The sequence below is a fragment of the Lycium barbarum genome, chromosome 2, assembly GCF_019175385.1.
Source record: "Lycium barbarum isolate Lr01 chromosome 2, ASM1917538v2, whole genome shotgun sequence".
NCBI classification, from domain to species: Eukaryota; Viridiplantae; Streptophyta; class Magnoliopsida; order Solanales; family Solanaceae; genus Lycium; species Lycium barbarum.
In genome coordinates, this window is record NC_083338.1 from 589,007 (window position 1) to 601,006 (window position 12,000).

At 35.7% G+C, this 12,000-nt stretch overlaps 3 pseudogenes; 1 reads left to right on the forward strand and 2 right to left on the reverse strand.

Annotated features, from left to right (window-relative positions):
- LOC132625090 (receptor-like protein 9DC3) overlaps positions 1 to 12,000 on the forward strand; it is a 49,514-nt pseudogene that overhangs the window by 20,821 nt on the left and 16,693 nt on the right.
- LOC132624205 (putative pentatricopeptide repeat-containing protein At1g10330) lies at positions 2,907 to 4,282 on the reverse strand (annotated as a pseudogene).
- On the reverse strand, positions 5,842 to 7,456 carry LOC132624211 (putative pentatricopeptide repeat-containing protein At1g10330; annotated as a pseudogene).

Below are 12,000 nucleotides of genomic sequence, written 5' to 3' on the forward strand. Positions count from 1 at the left end.
GTACACTCTATAATATTAGAATTTATTTTGGGATGTTTATTTTCCTTCTTTCACCCTTTTTCTGTATACTATAAATATTAGTATTCATTTTGGGTGTTGGGGTTATGTAAAAAATATTGTAGAATTGTTTAGTAAGGGTATATATGGAGATACAAGTTCTACTTTTTAAAAGAATTATGGATCAAAGTATAGAAGGTTGAGATTTAGTTCTAAACCTAAAATTATAGGATTAGTTTTCCTAGACTAATTTAGACCATTTATCTATGTTATTGGATAGATTAAGGCTATTGGAGATTGTTGAAGAGAGTTTGGCATTTCAAGAGAGGTTGCGTTCCGGTTATAAGGCAAGTGAGGCTTAAACTTTTAGTTTACTTGCTTTTCATAAAAAACATATGGTTTGTGTTGTATGTATGCATTTAAACCATTTAGTTCGTGTGAGTGGACAAGCATGATCTAAATTGGATAATTTTCATGTTTCTAAAGTAATGATCATATGAGTACTTTAGCGTAATTTCGCTTAAATAGATACTATTTATATAAATGTAAAGTTTAGAAGTGGTATTGATTGAATGTATGTTCCACTTATCATATCTTCAGAGGGGCATACTTCCACAGATCTCGTTGATGCTCAGTGAAAGATAGATGCTAGAATCTTAAGTGACCCGGGTAAGATGGGGGTAAATAATGCCCTCTACGGAAGACGGGGTAAGATATAGACAAATATGTACTATGTCCCGTGAGCATACATTCAAATTTAGTGCACTTCATGTATTGCTCGTTCGGGTAAGATGAGGGTAAATAATGCCCTCTCCGGAAGACGGGGTAAGACATAGACAAATACGTACTATATCCCGTGAGCATAGATTTAGATTCAGTGTATTGCATCTATTGCTTGTCCGGGTAAGATAGGGGTAAAAATAATGCCCTCTCCGGAAGACGGGGTAAGACATAGACAAATACGTACTATGTCCCGTGAGCCTACATGCAGATTCAATGTATTTCATGTGTTACTCGTCCGGGTAAGATGGGGGGTAAATAATGCCCTCTCCGGAAGACGGGGTAAGACATAGATAAATACGTACAATGTCCCGTGAGCATAGATTCAGATTTAGAGTATTTCATGTTTTGCTTGTTTATGCTTCGTGATTTCAGCTTTAGCTTCAGTGTTTGTATATATTTAATATACTTGTACTGTGTAATTGTTTTTATACATTATCAGGGATTTCAAGACTTGCCCCAGGGGTAAGCTGAGAGTGCTGATGATCTTGCTGGGTCTTTTAGACTCACGCTTGTTGATGTTGTATGTGTGCAGGTATGGTTAACGGTGACCAGGTAGCCGGTACTTGATTCATTCCAGCTTTGTTCAGTCTAGTTCAGTCTAGTTCAGTCGAGGTGAGCCACCATTCGATCATGGCGGCCTCTTCTTCTTTCGTTGACTTAGTAGTATTCCGAGCTACATCTCGTACTTTTATATTCAGACTAGTAGTTCCATGACTTAGACATTGTTATGGGGTTTATGGGCAAGACTAAGTATTTGTATTTCGCTTCCGCACTTTTCTTTATATTATGAGACTTTGCGTATTATTAATTTTATTTGTCAATTTTTGCATGATTAGCTTAGAAGGTTCGCCTTATGGATAGAAGCTCGACGGGTGCCCGGTCACGACCTGAGTGTCAGATTTGGGTCGTGACAAGCTCATCACCAGAGAGAAGATCCCTATAAACAGACATGTTTGCAGATAATTTTTCTCTGTTTCTCCCTCTGATGACCTTGCTAAACAAAAAGGCAGTAAAGTGCACTCGCTATTTTCCAGCTTTCTAACAACTTCTTGTTCTTAGGATGTTGAGCCAGACCACCAGCGCTATTTTTGTGCAAATAACTTCTTCGATTCACTCATATGTCTCAATTATTTAACAAACAGATCTGAGCTGAAAGATGAAATTTCGTTGAGTGATAAGGCCGACATGTGCACGGTCCACAACAACATCGAATGGACCATTCTTCTGGAGCCACTCCTGAAATTGCACAAAATTAGCCTTAATAACTTCTCTTTCAGAAGCCAATTTTGTTAAGGAATTAGCAAACTTCTCTTCTATAAAGTTCAATGGTCCAACTCAGTCCAACCCTTCATTTTTTTTTTCCCACATTACAAATGCTAGCACGGTTCAGTTATAAGCTGACTGTGGATTAGTCTTTAAATCTCTTCAGAGAAACATATAGAAATTTGCCAGTTGCTACTAGTGATATTCCTTCTATGGTTATAAGCAGTTTTTTGAGTCATTCTTTTGAACAGGATCCTACATAATCATCCATCTTTTCACAGCTGGAAAAAAAAAAAAAAAAAAGAGAACAATTGATGATACAAAAATGTTTTAACTATTATATAGAATGGAAAAATATGAATCCTGTAAACAGAAAAATTTTGCAAAAAGAAAGATTACCTAGCAATGGACCTTGAAAGTTATCAAATTGAAGAGGGAGAGACAAAATATTCACGAGTTTTCAAAATCAGAGAGAGAGCCACTAATACCGTTAAATCCTTTATTTTTCCGAATTATACTATCTGATCAATCTTCGAAATGCGTATTTACTATTGTTATACCTTCAGTTTATCTTGTGATTAGGAAAGGGGACTTGAGGTACAATCCGCGCATAAAACATTGTGATCCAGATGAAATCAAATCTACATGAACACTATATTATGCAGTGATAAAGTTTTATTTGCTAGTAGATTTTAATGTGAGAATTCTATTATCTACACAAAGACTTGTACATTGACTTGTGAACAACGTGAAACTCTTGGTATTTCTTTTTTCTATTTTTGATTGACTACTACAAAAGCAGTGAGATATCAAAAAAGGATCTTCCATTTAAACAATAACTTGCATAAAGACACCTGCAGAATTGGGGATCGGGAGTAATGTTTAAGGCCTTAATTGAGATAGACATGAACACACAATTGAGTGATAGAATTGCTAGAGACTGAAATCCATGTGGATTTGACACTTCACTTAGGAAGGATAAAAAACTGCTTGCCCTTAAATGATGTTCATCATGATCAACTATTCTTCAGATTAATTAATTAGCAAACCACTTCATAACTTAAAAATTTCAGGGCAAAGAAAAAAAATTATGAAAGCAGAAAACAAAAGGAAATACCTCAACAAACAGACTTGGGAAGCAGGTTTGCCGTGCGTTTTCACAAAAATGTATCATCTTCTTGATCTGTTTGATGAGTCCAGATTTCATTGTAAGTTTTACAAATTAAAACTGCTGCAGTTATCAACTCTACTAAGTAAGACTGTGGGCTGGAACCTTGTGTATTCCATCATCTAAAATTGCTTTTCTCACGGCAGCAGCGTGGTTCCACCTCTCTACCCAGCATAAATGCTTGAGAGTTGCACATATCGCCCAGAATGGTTCAGTTGAGACTTAAGCAATAGCTGTGATACTTCACTTCCCAACTCAATAGCTCCATGAAGTCTACAAGCACCCATCAGAGCACCCAACACAGTGGGATCAGCTTCAAAAGGCATCTTCTTTATAATATCGTATGCTTCCTGTAGTAGCCCAGCTCTACCCATGAGATCAACGACACAACCACAATGTTCCATTTTATGTACAAGTCCAAACTCATGTGACAGTGTTTCAAACAATTTAAAACCCAAAGCAACAAGCTTGGCACGCGCACAAGCTGATAGAACTGCCACGAAAGTAATCTCATTTGGTTACATCCCCTTTGCTCTCATCTTCTCATACATCGTTAATGCCTGCTTCACTATACCATTCAAAGCTAGGGAAGAAATCATAGCATTCTAAGCGCAAACCTACTTGATAACCAACGCATCAAATACCTTCAAAGCATATACCAAACTACCCGTCTTCCATAAAACGCGATCAATGTGGTCGTCATGAAGACACTCAAGTATTCCTCATTCTTTACCATGTAAGCATGTACTTGCCTCCCTAGATATAACGCCATACCAACATCCAAAAACGTGCAAGAAGAAAGAACACTAACAAAAGTAGCCTCATTCGGCTTCAATAAAACGTGCTTCACATCCTCGTGTACCATCATTTTCTCGAAAAAAAATTTACAGCAACCTCAGAGCACCCATTCTTCATTTACCCATGAATCATACTAGTCCATGAATAAACATCTCTATACGGCATCCGAGAAAACATCGAAAACCCCAAACCCATATCCCCGTTTTTTCCACAAGCATCAAGCATCGCATTATACGATACAACACTCGGTTCAGGAATTTCATCAAACACCATCTGTGCACTCCCGAGTTAACTCACATGCGAATCTCAAGACTTGACGGTGAAGGTTCTTGCCTATATATGAAGCCAAATGGTCCCTTATGTTTGAGGTAGCTTCAAAATAGTATTTTAAGTATGCACTTAACAGTTTTTGTCCTTTAAGTTTGTCAAAAGTTAACACTTTTAGTCTCCGCCAAATATTTACGAAACTTTGTCTGCTAGATTTGATGTAAATTATGGAAATGGGAAATTAGCAGGAACTCACATTTAGAGGTACAATATTTATAGTTTCAACTATTTTTAATTTATTTATGTATTTTTACAGTTAAAGGTACAATTTTTGTAGTTTCTACTATTTTTTATTTGTTTCTATAGTTTTGTGCAGATTTTTGAGGTGTAATTTCTCTATTTTTTCTTAATATCTTTTTAGTGTCTAGTGTAATTTTTTGTGTTACATATTCTAGAATTTGATGGGACTTTCTTGGTGTTTATAATTAAATCTTTGTTTTTCTTTTTTTTTGTTTTTTTCATTTCCTGTCAAATCTAATAAACAGAGTTCGGTAAATATTTTACTCTTTCTGAGTTTAAGTTTGGTGCACTGTTAGTACTATCAAGTAATTTTAGAGGTAAAATTAAATATATTTTAAGTTTAACAAATTGTCATTATTTATAATTAAAGAACAGTAAAGACAATTATAATCTTATTTGTACTGTAATCATAATTATTTTCTACTTTTAAATGTATTTCCTTTCTCAGTCCATCTTTCTTCTCTCTTAGATGTAGGCAACATCATAGCACCAATGGAAAATGGCTCTGTGCTTTTTATTCCATCGATTTCTTTTAGAGACTTCAATTTATGTCGTTTTCTTGTTTCATGAAAAACCTAATTCAAAAGTTAGAAGAGATCGAAGATCGAAGACAAAATGGAGAAACTAGGGCACCCTTTTTTCACCATATGTTCCGTCCTTTGCTATGGACAGTTCAAAAAACATTTAATCTTCGTGGCAAAATACCAATAAACCCTGGAAACAAACCCAAAAGAAAAATCTATATATCCAAGAAAGTTAGATTTGATTAAAGATATGAAATAATTGGCAAAGGCAAAGTTGTGATTGATAAGGATTGAAGATGAATAGCAAAAGATGCATTAGAGTAGTGACAGGGAACTTTGATGTGGTTTTTGTGTTTGATGTAATGTTAGGTTTTTTGGGTTCGGCATTCCAACAGATTAAACATTGTCAGCACCTAAGATCACGGACAAGTAATTAATAAGCAGTCAAAGATGAATACTGTAATATGCAGTGATAAAGTTTTGTTTGTTGGTAGATTTTATTTGAGAATTCTATTATCTACACAAAGACCTGTACATTGATTTGTGAACAACGTGAAAGTCTTGGTATTTCTTTTCACTATTTTCAATTGACTAATACAAAAGCAGTGAGGCGTCAAAAAAGGATCTTCCATTTGAACAATAACTTGCATAAAGACACCTGCGAAATCTGGGATCAGGAGTAATGTTTAAGGCCTTAATTGAGATAGACATGAACACACAATTGAGTGATAGAATTGCTAGTGACTGAAAGCCATGTGGATTTGACACTTGAATCAAGAAGGATACAAACAAAACCGTTTGTCTTGAAATGATGTTTATCGTGATCAATATTGTTCAGATTAATCAATTAGCAAACTGCTCATTCAAAATTCCGGGGCAAAGAAAAAGATGCAGAAAAACAAAAGTAGAAAACAAAAAGAAATATATCATCAAACAGACTTTGGAACCAGGTTTGCCGTGAATTCTCACCAAAAAAAAAAAATCATCTCCTTGATCTGTCTAGCTATGTTAGCTTGAGCTCACAGACCAATTCAAAATAAAAAATTGATGAATGTTTATCTGTAAGACTGCAATAACAACACAACAACATACCCATATGTGCAAAACCCATATGCAGTGCTTCAATCTCTGTGCAAAAACCATATGCAGTCTCCTTCTATAGCTGATTTTGATGAGTCGAGATTTCATCACCAAGCAGGCTCATTAATAACTGTGCAAATAAAAGCTGCTGCATTTATCAGCTCTACTAAATAAAACTGTGGGCTGGAACCATGTGTATTCCATCATCTAACATTGCTTTTCTCAAGGCAGCAGCATAAATGCTTGAGAGTTGCACATATCGCCCAGAATGGTTCGGTTGAGACTTGAGCAACAGCTGTGATACTTCACTTCCCAACTCAATAGTTCCATGAAGTCTACAAGCACCCATCAGAGCACCCAACACAGTGGGATCAGCTTCAAAAGGCATCTTCTTTATAATATCGTGTGCTTCCTGTAGTAGCCCAGCTCTACCTACGAGATCAATGACACAACCATAATGTTCCATTTTATGTACAAGTCCAAACTCATCTGACAGTGTTTCAAACAATTTAAAACCCAAATCAACAAGCTTGGCACGCACACAAGCTGATAGAATTGCCATGAAAGTAATCTCATTTGGTTGCATCCCCTTTGCTCTCATCTTCTCATACATCGTTAATGCCTGCTTCTCTCTACCATTCAAAGCTAGGAAGAAATCATAGCATTCCAAGCACAAACCTTCCTGCTAACCATCACATCAAATACCTTTGAAGCATACACCAAACAACCCATCTTCCAGTAAAACGCGATCAATGCAGTCGTCATGAAAGACACTCAGGTCCTCCTCATTCTTGACGATGTAAGCATGTACTTGCCTGCCTAGATATAATGCCACACCAACATCGAAGATCGTGAAAGAAGAAAGAACACTAACAAAAGTAGCCTCATTTGGTAAACCGCACTTCACATCCTCGTGCACCATCATTTTCTCGAAAAACTTAACAGCAACCTCAGAGCACCGGTTCTTCATGTACCCATGAATCATATTAGTCCATGAATAAACATCTCTATACGGCATGCGAGAAAATATCAAGAACCCCAAACCCATACCTCCATTTTTCCCACAAGCATCAAGCATCGCATTATACGAAACAACACACGGTTCAGGAATTTCATCAAACACCTTGCGTGCACTCCCGAGTTCAGCCTCGTGCGAATACAACCCGATAAAAGAAGTACACACATATGGGTCACTCAAGACCCCTCTTCTCAAGACTGGACAGTGAAGGTTCTTGCCTATATATGAAGCCAAATAGGCAGAAGTTGAAGCATATGTTCAGGTTTTTTCAGGTTCGGCATTCCAACAGATTAAACATTGTCAGCACCTAAGATCGTGGAGAAGTAATTAATAAGCAGTCAAAGACATTTTTCACTGTCTCACAAAACAAAAGAGAACTGAAAAACTTATCCGTGGCCGATGATTATACCAAGCCAATAGATGCATGAAATGTGTTTGTACTTAAAGTGTTAGCACTTAATCGTGGTTTGGCCAGGTATTCAACTTGGAACACAGAAAAATTACGTGAACGCAAAAGCACAGAAAAGTTAAAGTGACCAGGTATTCAACTTGATCTCTACGTAGATTTTTTTGGTTTGACTTAGCTATTAGCATTTCATTTGATCATTTCTTGTTATACTATCAACTAACATATGCTTTAGTTTCCAGAAAGCATTTTCCTAAATCTCTTTCGGTGAATTATTGAAGCCACGACTAAACATAAACCATTGATTTATTTTTCTATGAAAAGGGTCATAGATGTTTTATAATCTATCCATTTTATCTTTCAGAATATTTTATCTACAAGTATTTATTATCTCATTCAGCTCTTCCTTAATTCTTCGTTTTTGGAAATGCAGGTTTCAAGTCTAATAAGTTGTTGGCGATGCAAATATAATCTTTCATAGTTTCTCATGTTTCAGAAGTGTTCGTCACCCTATTAATAAAGACACGTGTTATCTTCAATTCCCATCAGGAACTAGTACATGACCACAACGCCAAAAAGGGCAACAAACTCTCTTTCTTTTTTTTTCTTTTTTTTCCCCCGGTTTGTGAGAAGGGAAACGATCTTGAAAATGAAAAACCTGATCAAGAAATAAAATGAATTTAACGGAAGTTACTTATGAAAGAAAAGTAAAATCTATCCATAGGAAAGGTCACAATAGCACGAGGATTAACTAAGCACCTTCGCAAAAAGGATTAAAAGCAGTTTTTCCTTTAAATAGAGACATCTCAAGCTTCATGATCTTGGAACAAACCAAGTTCTAAATACAGGACAGGAATCAACAACCAGTGACGAAAAAACACGATAATGAATTTCTTTCTGCATAGGAACAAAAGCATTATCTAAGGGTGTGTTTGGTATGGAAGAAGACATTTTCCACAAAATGTTTTCTAATTTTCCCATGTTTGGTTGTGCAAAATGACATTCTAAGCTCACTGTCTCCTCCACACCCATCCAACTCCCCCAATCCCCACCCCTTGACATTCTAAGCTCACTGTCTCGTGTTTGCTTACTTACCAAACACAAGAAAATAAATAATAAACCTACTTGTTTTCCCAAGAAAACATTTTCCTTCATACCAAACACACCCTAAAGTGAGCCAGTAAAAAACAAAAACCACCTACATAGGTAAATATCAAGCAGAATAGTCCCCAATCTTGGTCATATCATTATGAAACGTAAATTAAAACGTATGATGGTCGTGTAAGACAAAGGACTTCATCAAATACAATAGGGTGTCAAAACAGAATCCCCAACAAACCAAAAAGTTTCAAACTTTAACAAAGAATCAGAAATTTTCAAAATGGGTTCAAAGGAAACTTTATACAACCACCTTTTGCGATATTATTAGCTATTTTTGCTATGAAACATGAATTTAGCAAACAAGACAAGCATATTAAACCATAGAATCTAATCAAATGCAAAAGGATAAAGAAAACATAATCCTCAAGAAAACAAAAAGTTCCAAACCTTAACAGAATTTCTCAATAACAACATACCCAGTATATTATTAGCTAATTTTGCTAGAAAAATGAAATAGAAAACAATATAAGCATCTTAAGCCATAAAATTTCATAAAACAAAAAAGTCTCAAACTTCAGCAACCAGAATTTTTCAAAATGGGTTCAAAGAATATCAGCACTCACTTGTTCTTCCTAAAAGCATCAGCGTTCTCGAAAGCTTGTCCTTCCCCAACAAGTAATTCACTCCAGTTGACAGCAGCATCTGGAGTTCCATCAGTGATCCATTGGTGTGAATGTGCAGGAATTGGAGTATCGGCACTCACTTGTTCTTCTTCAGCACTTCCGAGAGAGACTGCTTCGACCTCAGTGGTTGAAACCCTGTGATAGAACATACAACATTATTTACAATCAAACTCTAGGAATTCAAAAAAATGAGAATGACAAAAATGGTCCCTTATGTTTGAGGGTAGGTTTAAAATAGTCCCGTAAGTATGAAGTTAACAGTTTTGATCCTTCAAGTTCGCCAAAAGTTAACATTTGTAATCTCCGTCAAATATTTACCGAACTATGACCGTTAGATTTGACAGGAACTATGAGAAAAAAAGGAAATTAGTGGTGACTTACATTTAGAGGTACAATTTTTGTATTTCTAGAATGATGTTTCTAGATTTGACAGAGTTCGATAAATATTTGATGGAGATTAGAAGTGTTAACTTTTGGCAAACTTAAAGGACCAAAACTGTTAAGTGCATACTTAAGAGACTACTTTGAACCCACCCCCAAACATAAGAGAGCATTTTTGTCATTTCTCCAAAAAAATTACCATAATAAGAACTTGTGGACCCTTATAAAATGACCATTACCTAGTGGTAGCCATCTTAGGAGCAACTGCAGAATTGGGCTCCTTCTCCGAACTTCATGGGCCAAAACCATCATTAAATTGCAACAAAGTATCGACACCTTCTTGGTCTCTCAGTCATATCAATTGAGACTTATCAAGCTTCAGTGTAAGCTGCAAGACTTTATCTGAAGGATCAATCCTTAATCAGTCGACAACTGCATTCACAAAATCATTGTACTTTATGCCTGTCTTCACAATAATCTGATCGGTAATACCTCCCACATACGAAGTGGATCCATCTGGAAGCACTTCGCTCTTTCCGCCCCAATGGCAGAAAAAAAAAAGAGTCTTTTATCTTCAGTTCCCATCCCTTCTTTTTCTTTTTTCGGAGAAGGGTAACAATCTAGAAAACTAAAAACCTGATCAAGCAGTGTCTAGGATTTGAACTAAAAACCTGATCAAGAAACAAAATGAATTTAACGGAAGTTACTTATGAAGGCTGAATGTACTAAAATCACAATCCATCAGAAAGGTCAAAATAGCATGATGATTAACCAAGCATCTTCAAATACAGGATTAAAATTTTTGTAAAAACATCTCAAGCTTCATGATCTTGGAACCAAACCATATTCTAGATACAGGATACAAATCAACAACCAGTACCACAAAACCAGGATAATGAAGAATTTTTGGTCGTTGGAACGATAGCTTTATTTAAATATGTCAGCCAAAAATGAAAACCACCTACATAGGTAAATCTCAAGCAGGATAGTCTCCAGTTTCTGTCATATCACTACCAAACATAAAAATAAACATATGATTATCGTGAAAGACATAGGACTTCAACAAATAAAATAGGGTGTCAAAACAGAATCCGAACAAACCAAAAAGTTTCAAGCTTTAACAAAGAATCAGAAATTCTCAAAATGCTAAGAAAACTTTATACAACCACTTTTCGTGACATAATTAGCAATTAATATGAAATAAGCAAAGAAGACAAGCATATTAAGCCATAAAACTTCATCAAATGCAAAAAGGATAAAACCATAAACCTCGAGAAAACAAGTCTCAAACTTTAGCAACCAGAATTTTTCAAAATAGGTTCAAAACTTTACCCCCTGACAAATTTTATCGCTTCAAGCCTCATGGACCTTATTGTTTCTTTGCGCCTTTCGCTTTTAAAAATTGGATTTTATGACATTCATAAGCTTGCACTATCAATCAACTTTGGAATATCAAACCTTTGTGTGAAAATAAAAGAACAAAAATACTTCGGAAGAATTAAATTGCAACTCAATCTCTTCCCTTGTTGATCTTCATGTATATTTTAATTCAAAAGTCCTACATAAAAGCAGTATAAGGGAAAAATATTTTAGCTGATCTCTAGAATTTCATTATTCTTCTATTCTATAGTTGAAAAGAACAAAAAAATTAGCAAAAGTGAAACAGTGAGCTGTGAGTTCATTCAACCAAACTGCTGAGGAAAAGCCTATTTTGCTCGAATTCTTGAAAAATATCGTCGGATACTCCAAAAGTAGTGCATTTTTGGAGGATCCTACACGGATGCAGCAACATTTTGAATCATCCATGTTGAGGTTTGTTTTTTTGACTTGTATGATTCTTTATTTTGTAAGTTTATGTACTTTTTTGCTATGTTCCTCAGGTTCTTCAAAAATGTCATCGTGTGCATGTTAGAACCTCCAAAAGTAGAGCATTTTTTAAGAATCCGACATGATGTGGCAACATTTTTGGAGAGTCCGAGCAACATAGCAAAAAGCATACAAACCTAAAAAATAAAGAACCATATAAGTGAAAACAAACTTAAAACGGATGAATGAAGCACTTATGGGATAAGAGCGGACCTGACATTAAAGAGGAGAATGGTAGAAAGGTAGGTCCATTATCCACCGAGTTTGAAACTTGTGTGGGCTGGCTCTCCGGAATATCTCAGTTATTAAAAAAAATATTATCAGAACCAAGGCATTGATAATTCTGAAGATAGATGTATCGTCAT